At 39.8% G+C, this 10766-nt stretch overlaps 2 non-coding genes across 2 annotated transcripts; one reads left to right on the forward strand and one right to left on the reverse strand.

The window, feature by feature from the left end:
- Nucleotides 1-380: 380 nt before the first annotated feature.
- Nucleotides 381-452, reverse strand: TRNAH-GUG (transfer RNA histidin (anticodon GUG)). The gene has a single exon. It is a non-coding gene; the product is annotated as a tRNA-His (tRNA).
- Nucleotides 453-4245: 3793 nt separating this feature from the next.
- On the forward strand, nt 4246-4317 carry TRNAH-GUG (transfer RNA histidin (anticodon GUG)). The gene has a single exon. It is a non-coding gene; the product is annotated as a tRNA-His (tRNA).
- The last annotated feature ends 6449 nt before the right edge of the window (nt 4318-10766 follow it).

A 10766-nucleotide genomic window follows, 5' to 3' on the forward strand; every position in this document is an offset into this window, starting at 1 on the left:
TCCGGTGTTCTCTTCTGTGTGACCTTTTCCTCACTAACACTCCAATTAGATTAGGAGGTCTCTATTTATGACCATTTACTAAAATCTAAATGCAATAACTCTCTCTCTCTCTCTTGGGTGCATTCAGGCAATGAAATAAATGCACACCCTCAAGTCGGTCTTGGAGATTCAATTACTCATGGTCGTGGAGAATACAGGACGCTTGGAAGTAGCCAACCCTTTACTAGCACCGGTCGAAATAATTAAATGAAGAATAAAGAAAATGAATTCTTTTGAGTTTGAAGAGAGGAAACATATTCGTCGTCGAAAAATTAAAAAAAAAAACAATGGAAAATGAGAAAAAAATACTGCCTCTTGCCGTTCCAATGTTGATGAAACATTGCCGTGACCAGGATTCGAACCTGGGTTGTTGCGGCCACAACGCAAAGTACTAACCACTATACGATCACGGCTAACCCGAGGCCTGCTAAAATTGCGATCCTATTCGCAACTTCGTCGCCAGGAAGCATCCGCGTCCACTGGAGCGCGGAGGTTCGCATTGGGGGATGGTGGACGTGGAAGGTCAGTGAGAAGGGCTGCGTACTCTAGGCTAGGTACTCCAGACCTTAATAAAATTCATCACATTGAAAATGAATTACGTAAAAATATGTCTGTTTTGTATTCTTTTAAGTATCTGCTTGACCTTACACTAGTCGAGACATGTAAGACCTCTTCCATTGTTTTATTTTATTTTATATTTTTAATTTAATGAAATAGTTGTATTAGTGAAAGTGCATTTTAATAATACCCGATCATAATTCTCTGTGATGAACTATCTAAAGGAGAAAGTCTTTTAAACATTACTAACAAGACAATAAATATTTCTATGACAACAAATGTACTTGTGTCGTACTATGGCAAAAGGCATTATTTATTGGCGCTACATTCAGTAATCGAATCGACAACTAGTTAACTGATGTCTTGGCATTGAAATAATGCCGGTGGATATATTTACATTACTATTGATGCTACAGCCTCACATGACAACATTTTTCACATAAATGACGCTGACGTAGAATCTTACATACCTTTTACAGTTTCTACTTTCTATCAAGAAATTTGACCATCATCCCTGAAGTTTTAAGTACGATGTTGTGCATACACTGGGTGATCTTGCAAATGAAGTTAGATCGTTATTGTTATTTTTACCTTATTCATTTCCAAAGCAGACAAAATATTTTAAAGAAAACCTCGGGCAATCAATGATACTAAATTTGACAATAAATGTGCATGAGCGTACCTTTTTTGTTTAAAGCAACTCAGTCATAAAGTTGGTGACACATCACTTCCACCATTGAATGAAGCTAATGATGACTCTCAGTTTTAGTATTTAGTTTTATTAAGTACCCTGCGAGCCACCACTGGGGTTTATGGCAGGGCGTGATCAGACAACCCTTGACCCAAAACACTTTTCCCTTCTAGCCCAGTCGGGCAAACGTTATTTTATTCTAATCCCTTGTCGTTCGTGGTTGCTCTTTCAGAAACACAACTAATAGCTTTTCTTGTAATCACCTTATTCAAATAATTTACTCCAGATTCGTTTCCCATAAATTCAACAAATACGATAATTAAAACATTAGCGTTCATGTTAGCAGGTTGTACGAAAACGCGAATGAATACCACAATCGACCTCTGTATCTGAGTGACTGCGTCTCCATGGTGATGGGAGATTAACTTGTGCTGTCGTTTGCTGGGCGGGGGTCAAGCAAGGGATGGATGAATGCCCAGCCGAGCCCACACTTGTTGCGCATCTTCTCATTTCGGGCAGGGTGACGCGGGGCGACGAGGCGCCTCACAAAGGTTAGGCTGGGAACCACTCAAGGAGCGAAGGTTCTCTCTTGGATTATTTGGAAGGATGTCTCTTTAGCAATGGTGTTGGAAATGCTTTGATACCCCCAACGTACTACGGTATGAGAGATCATGAAAATGAAATTAGAGAGAATTAGCGTAGAATAGATAGATTTAAGATGTAATTTCTCCCACAAACGATAAGGGATCAGAAAAACCTTGTTCGACCGCGCAAGGGGGGAAAAGTATTTTGGGTCAAATATGGTCTGGCGTGTAATCACCCCCTGCCACATATCCTAGTGGTGGCTTGCAGGTTGCTGTTTAATTAAAATTAAAACGTGTTTGTGACGTGGATTGTTCCAGTCGCACGGTATGACCGTCACGTGAAAGAGGTTTCACGGGTCATTACAGAAAATCTACTTATTATAATAAGGGAGGTTTAGGACACCTCTACCAAATAGTATGCTTTACGTATAAATACGTCTTCTCCAATACGAGGGTACTCTCGATCGCCTTCTTCTTCTTTGACTTAATATAGTACATTTTGTATTTTCACATTAAATAGTTATTATAACTTATGAAAAATTGTTTTAATTAATATTTTATGCGAAAATACAAAGTATATTCTTTGGACCGCTTCCATTACGTAACGTTGTGAGCTACATCGCATGCCTCTTTTTTTGCCCAAGAGTAAAAAGACTTCAGTTGTTTGACATCCTCGCCTGCCTTCATGTCATTCAAAGCCTTCCCTGATATTCATGCTATTCTGCTTTTCTTTCACTCGTTTAACATAATGTCTCCCTTCCGTCGCACACTCTAACATCCCACTACTCCCATATGTTTATCTCATCCCTCCATTTTATTCCATCTTTCACATGACATCTTTCTCTCTTCTCCCACTATATTTACTCCATCGTCCATCTTCATCTGCGTCCAACTCATTGTCTCTATCCTCTTCCACACCCGCGAATCAAAATCCTCCAATCTAACCTCACCCTAGGGCCTAAAAGACCGGGTTTTGAACCCATTACAATACTACGCTCCATGCCAAAGCCTTTGATAATCCTTCTCTCATCTTTGCTGAGAGTTATCTGTCATTTAGTCGTTATATCCCTTCTATTTGTAAATACTACTCTAACTAGCGCAATTCCTTTTCTTATTATTGTTTCCGTTCCCTGTTGCTTTCAAAATGCTTCCCTAATATGCGAACTATCCTCTCACATTCCAGCAGAAATTAGCCCGCACACTGACTGAGAATCCCATTGCTTTCATTTTCGTGTGGTCAATTGTTATTCCCATAAGTTTTTCGCATTGGATCATGTTGCAGTAAACATGAAACTGCTATGTTTTGCGGATAAGATCTGCGCAATTCCCAGCGTATTCGCCAGCCATCGCCCTCACTCGCGAGTTCCCACATGAGGTCATTTGCGGGCTATGAGTTCCCGTTTTCCCTTATAGTTTGCTGGATTTGCACAACCACTACGGCGTCGCAGTCGGAGGATATTCAATTGGTAACACGATCTGGAGGACCACTTATTACAACGAGTGAGTGCCACGCCACGGCGACACGACCCAAACTTGAATTAATTGCGCACGAAGGACGCCGACGTATGAACTCGACGAGTTCCCGGTGTGATAAGGGATCCCGAGTGGCCGGCCATACCCGTATCGCGATAGTAGTGCCTATCTACCTACCTATCTACCAAGTCTACGCTACGGTGCGTGGTAGGGGATTATTACACACCATGTGTGCAACACAAAATGTGAGCATTTTTGTCAAGGGGAAATTAGCAGTTACGATCTAACTTCATCGGCGAGATCACCAGGCGTGAGCACAGAATCGTACTTAAAACTTCAGGGATGATGGTCAAATTTCTTGATAAAAAGTAGCTTGGAAACTGTATAAGATATTTAAGATTCTACGTCAGCGTCATTTATGTTGTAGTTTACTAGTTGTCGATTCGATTACTGAATGTAGCGCCAATAAATAATGCCTTTTGCCATAGTACGACACAAGTACATTTGTTGTCATAGAAATATTTATTGCCTTGTTAGTAATATTTAAAAGACTTTCTCCCTTAGATAGTTCATCACAGAAAATTATGATCGGGTATTATTTAAATGTCCTTTCACTAATTCAATACTTTTATTAAATAGGAGAGCTCTTACATGTCTCGACTAGTGTAAGGTCAAGCAGATACTTAAAAGGATACAAAACAGACGTATGCTTACGTAATTCATTTTCAATGTGATGAAATTTATTAAGGTATGGAGTACCTAGCCTAGAGTACGCAGCCCTTCTCACTGACCTTCCACGTCCACCATCCCCCAATGCGAACCTCCGCGCTCCAGTGGACGCGGATGCTTCCTGGCGACCAAGTTGCGAATAGGATCGCAATTTTAGCAGGCCTCGGGATAGCCGTGATCGTATAGTGGTTAGTACTTTGCGTTGTGGCCGCAACAACCCAGGTTCGAATCCTGGTCACGGCAATGTTTCACCAACATTGGAACGGCAAGAGGCAGTATTTTTTTCTCATTTTCCATTGTTTTTTTTTTAATTTTTCGACGACGAATATGTTTCCTCTCTTAAAACTCAAAAGAATTCATTTTCTTTATTCTTCATTTAATTCTTTCGATCGGTGCTAGTAAAGGGTTGGCTACTTCCAAGCGTCCTGCATTCTCCACGACCATGAGTAATTGAATCTCCAAGACCAACTTGAGGGTGTGCATTTATTTCATTGCCTGAATACACCCTAGAGAGAGAGAGAGAGAGAGTTATTGCATTTAGATTTTAGTAAATGGTCATAAATGGGAGTTTTAGTGAGGAAAAAAATTATTATTTAATTCATTTTACCAGAGTTCATTTTTTGAAGGTAAGTTTATCCGGCGAATGACACTTAGGTATCTATACTTGGGACAGAATTTTATTCAGCGAACAATCTACTTAGAATTAATAAATAACTAACTAACTCAATTGACGTCCCCTCTTCGGTTATAACGTGCTGAAAACAGTAATACGTGTATGAGGTAATATCAAAGGTAATATATTTTTTTTAATCAATATATGTCAAGCGTATTTCTACAAAGGGACAAACGAAAGAACCACGTTATTATTTTCAAGCAGATGCCAAATCGACTATGTAGTGAGTAATTAGGAATAATTGTTTGCGCCAAGTAATGAGAAATTGAGTCAGAAAAATGGGATAGCGAAAAATCATAAAAAGTACCCAAAACATATTGAAGCGAGTTACCTTTATTTACCTCTAGGAGGTGCTTGCGAAGACTCATGGGAAATTATCGCAAATCTTCTTTAAAAATCAAACAAAAAGAAGTTGCCTCTTGCCGTTCCAATGTTCGCGAAACATTGCCGTGACCAGTATTCGAACATGGGTTGTTGCGGCCACAAAGCAAAGTACTAACCCCTTTGCGATCACGGCTAACCCAAGGCCAATGGAAACTGCAGTCCCATTCGCTAGTTGCTCGTCAGGAAGCATCCGCGGCACTTTCAAAAGGAGACTTTCTCCCGTCGCCTTCTCCACTCGTGTGTGACAGAAGACAATCGATTTCTCTCCCTATTAAACATCGCTGGGTTTTCACAATTTTAAGTTATAGCCTTTCAACTCAGAACCTTCTCATCTTGCGTTAGATCAAGCTACGTTTCCATGCATCCAGTTTTGTATTGTCAACATGCCCTCATTTCACGAATTACAGAGCCTCCTGAAGGAAACAAAAGACAGTGGTGATCCGTACGCTATGTTATGACGGGACTTCCGAGTATCTCTCATTCTCGAAGTGATGTGAAGTAAACGAGCGGGAGACAGCATACGTATGCTTCCGTTCGCCCAAGAAGTCGTCCATATCCCAGGTATGGCGCCGCAATTGAGATGGCCCGAAACTTCTGATCGCTCGTCCTGACTAACTGGGCGCCTGAGTTGAAAGCCCTAAATGACTGATATTAATCTTCGACAGGTGTTCCCAAATGTTTCTTACTTTCTTAACACCTGATTCTTAACCACTGCGGGACTCAGTATCTCGCAATAATTTGACTTGCTCACTTACTTGCTTTGAGAAGCTAAAAATTTAGGATGAAACATTAAGTAAAAGGTCGATCTCGTATGTTTACAAAAAAACTATTTTATTGCATATATTTTGTTTATTATAAGTATTTTTAAGCATTTATTTTTTAACGAAAGACAATTTAGAGCCATTTCTATTGTTTATTTTTTAATAAAAAAATTATACAATCAGAGGAGTGAATTTTGCGATTTCACATTCTTAGTCGGATGAAAATCATTCTAGTGGTGCCTTGATGGACTGGATGGATGTTCTTTTAAGTGCCGCGAGAGCAGGAAAAGATTTTAAAATAATGACTTGGAATTCCCAAGGCTTTTCTGCAGTGTCCTTTTGAGGATTTATTGCTCCACAATGAATGCAGCGTAGCACATTAAACACATACTATAATTTAGAAGCGGAATAAGGAAAACCTAGAGTGGTGTTACACCCTGTTATTTTAGTATCAATAATAACTGGATTATTACAGATCGTCATAAACTCGAAAGATGCCTTTGACTAGGTACACTTCCTTATCTGTTCGCCCTAGATAGAAATCAAAGCTGTCACCATCGAGCTATGCGACAAACATATTGGCTTGGACAAACGAGTCTGTCTTTGGTTCAATGAAACATGAAAATGATGGTATTTATATTAAACATTTCTCCTCGCAAGAGGATATTCAACATATGTTTGGAGACACGCAGTAAAAAGCGGTCCTGAGAGAGGGAACAGCTCCCGCAAATAAAATCCAGCTCAATTAACCCTAATAATGATGGACGAGTCGTCCGTTGAAAGTCGGCAACAATGCAGAACATAAACTGGTGGTAAATCCTCATTAGCATACGGCGAGAAAAACATCAGATCCTTCTTAAAATTCCTGCCACCCCTGTTTCGAAGAAGAGGGGATGCCGCGAAGGGAAATCATCTCCCGATCTTTTCCTATCGAATGATCTCCATAAGTTAGAATTTTCCTGACTCAGTGCGGGAAGGGTTTCAGGTGAAATTATCATCAGCCTCGGCTCCTATGTAACTTATGACGAGACACTCGCGGTGCGTGTGCCTGCTTCTCCTCGACGTGGCTGGCCAAATTAAGGCACAGGTTCAGAGGTCACTCATCTCAAATATCAGCGGGGTGGCTCACGAAGCTTAAATCCCAGTCATATGTGCCTAAGGATGAACTAACAAAGGCTCCCTTACAAGAAGCATTGGGAATCCTTGAAAATTAGACAACTTTTCATGTACTTGAGTGACGTGGGTTCATAAAAGAATAATATTTTTTTTATTTTTGTTTAATTATTTATGTACCCTGCAAGCCACCACTAGGGTGTGTGGTAGGGATTGAATACACACCAGAATAACTTTTACCTGAACATGACCCTACCGCGGTGGGACGATGTTATTGTGATCCCTTATCGTTCGTGGAAAAAAAGGAAATCTTAAATATATCTGTTCTACACTTAAGCTCTCTAATTTTATTGAAATGAACTATCCTACCATATTTCTATGGGGGTAATAATTCACTTTCAACACCACTGCTAAAGAGACTCCCTTCCATTTATGCAAGAGAATCAATTTTTAATTTAACCTTCGCTTCGTGAATTATTCCCAGCGTAGCTGCTCTATTGTTTTGGATACGCTATTACATTTATCATAACAACGTTTTACAAATACTGCTCCTCTACGCTCCACGCGATCCAATTCGGCAATTAATTCGACTTCATGAGGATCCCATATACTTGCAGCATATTTTAATGAGGCCTATGGTTAAACAAATCCAACGGTTATAAGTAGCTATCCGCCCCCTACCCCCCATAATGCCGGACCAGACTTAATGCGTAGTCATAACCAAGACGCCATCACCTCTTCTCCTTCCTTTAACCGAAAAAGCCACGACCACCGACTTTGAAGTACTGGCAAACCCGATCCCCCCGACCCACTTCCAACTTCCCCCCCTCTCCCCTGTCCGATGGGTATATATTCAACAGCTGTTTGTGGAACTATTGCCTGACGATGCCGCAGGTCGGTGAAACGCATTGTATCGTGAAATAAAGTCCATGGAATATTACCAGCTCATTACACATGGACATCAAACAATTCCACCAAGTGAAGCTTGAAAGTGTAAAGCATGGCTACATCTTCATAATATCCTGCAAACCACCGCATGGGCGTGTGACGGGAGGTATAAGGTCACCGCCATATATGTGATTGGTGATGTTTAAAATTATATAATGCAATTTACGTGAATTACGTTCATTGTAAACGTTAAATTATATTGTTTTAACGGCGAATTGCACGAGGGAAATAGTATTTCGTATTTCCGTTTGTACGGCAGGCAATTACCCTTCTAATTGTAGTTTTGTTTTACAATTAGCTGTGGAATTTTAATGAGTCCCTCGATGCCAGCATCATCAGATACTAATAGCGTGCTGATACACCACGGCGCTGCATAGACACCCGGATACCTTTCTCTCTTAACCCAAACTGACCAAGTCCATGCTGTTTGGCCTCAATAATAAAGACTTCGCTATACATTATGCATTCAAGCACCCAATAAATAATGGTTTTTTGTATTACTTTTCCCCTCCTTAAATATATCGTGACTATACTTTTCTTTTTATGCCAAGGCAACCCTTTACGCATAGAAAATCGACGACACGGAATAGAATGTAAAAATCATTCACCTTGACTGGGATGAATGGTTCCTGACATGTAACTCCGCTAGCGGTGGGATAACTCTCTCGCCTGCCACCCCAGAGGTTGCGGGTTTGATTCCCGCCTAGGTGGTTTTTTTTCTCCAACTTGGGTTTGGGTGTTTATTATTACCTTCAATGAGTAATTTTTAGGGATTAGGTGGGAGAAGGGATTCTTTAAGTCTGCATCTCGCCCCAATGAAGTCGTTGAAGAAATACCTTGCCAGTCTCCTTGATGATTGGCATTTTACTTCAATAGGTCCTTTATGATGAGGGTAAAAAAAAGAAATTTAGCACCTCCACAATAAAGATTTAATATTTCGTGACCATGGGTTCGATGCATCATCAGGTGACATCATGAAAAATGTTTCAACTTATATAGCCCTGGCTCCAAGAGGGGAGGAAGGTAGGGGGACTAAGGGAGAATTAAATCTTTATGTGGAAGAGCAAAGTCTCTTTTTAACCCTCATCATGAACGAATTCCACAAAGTTAAACCTGAAACTATTATGTATAATAATCCTTTAGTCAAAAATACAATTCAACGTAAAGTGGGATGTTGTAGATTTCATTTGAATGTTTAAAAAATAGTAAAATACCGCGTTTCAGAAGTCAACCATGGCAGGAAATATAAAATAATTCCAAGAAACTGCGGGATATGCCGCGACAAAAACTTTTAACGGAGTCATCCGCTATGTGTGCATTACAATGCAGCAATTCCAAAGTGTAAAAATCATTAGCCTTAATTGGGATACGAACCCGTATCCCTCGATCTACGGCCGAGTGCTTCGGCCAGTTAAGCTATCGAGGCCGTCCTCGTAAACTCTGAGATTTTGGGGACCCAGGTCAAGGACCCTGGGGCAGGGATCCCGGTCAAGGCGAATGACTTTTACTATCTGAAATTGTTGCAGGAAACATTAAATTAAATTAAAGTGATTGTAATTCTATGCGTGCGCTAAAATTTCAATAAACGGTACTTCGTGCTAATTATCAAAAATTCAGATAAAACTTTGAAAAATTTTATCCCAAAATTATTTGAAAGAAAATTTATAAGAATTGAGTACTTCATCAAAATAATTCGGATTCCTTTTTAATCGAACGAAAACTATATGGATCTGCGAACGGATGGTTGTTCAAAATACTCCTAAGAGTACGTAAGATCTAACGAAAGAGTACGTAGACTAACCTGGAAGAATCCTTCCTTGGACAGAGGTTTCAAGGTTCATTTGCGACTTTGGATGATTATCAGAGAACCGCGTATACAGGCGACGCCAAATTTTTCAACATTTTACTTTGGCATAAGAATAATGGAGAGTACCGGCGTGTGTCTCTTACATCCTGAGAAGCGGAAGGAGCACATGAAACAAGAAAATAAGCATATGGTTGAAATCATTTATTTTATTTCTTAATTTATTTTAACTCGCATAAATTTAGGGTGGGGAATGGGGTATATGTCGAACTCATTATCAATGCAAAGCCATAGAACGCCTCCCTCACCTAACAACTACAATCTTTGGGTCAAGGAGGGTGTGGTATATTTAGACTCAGTTTTCTGTTTCACGAAATTGCGATAGGCATTCCTCTCCTGACAACGATGCCAACATATAAGTTTTTTTTTAATTAAGGAGTTTCCTATGGGCTTGAGGCTTTACTCACGTCCAGTGTGCATGAGGACAAGAGGTAAATTATTGATTGGATTAAATTAAATTTTTTAAAGGCATACTGACAACCATATGTCGTCACCTAACATAATACATCCAGGCGTGGTTTAATCAAAATCTCTTCGTTTCACTGCCATGGGTAATAAAATGAAATTACGGAAAGAAACTTGAGTTTTTGTTTCTGTCGACTCGAAGGGAAAATGTGAACTGTCGAGTTGACGCTCGACTTCGAACAAACAAAAACCCTTGTAATCAATGCAACTGCCGACATTAAATTTAATAAACATTTAGCGAAGGTAAAATCTTTTTTTCCCTAAGTAGGGAAAACCTTACGGTAAAAGTTACCGTACCTAAAAACTTACGCCAACACTTACCTGTTACCTCATTAGTTTTAAATCAAAAGAGGGTCGATCGGCGATATATTGTTTTTGTTTAGAGACACAGAAATGCATGTGCCGAATAATAAAATATAAAATTAAAATAAATTATTCGGTAAATGATTCGCATTTTCACTTAAACTAAGTTTTTGTAGGGAAC

This window comes from Hetaerina americana, unplaced genomic scaffold (genome assembly GCF_022747635.1).
Source record: "Hetaerina americana unplaced genomic scaffold, ioHetAmer1.1.p SCAF_4, whole genome shotgun sequence".
Lineage (NCBI taxonomy): Eukaryota > Metazoa > Arthropoda > Insecta > Odonata > Calopterygidae > Hetaerina > Hetaerina americana.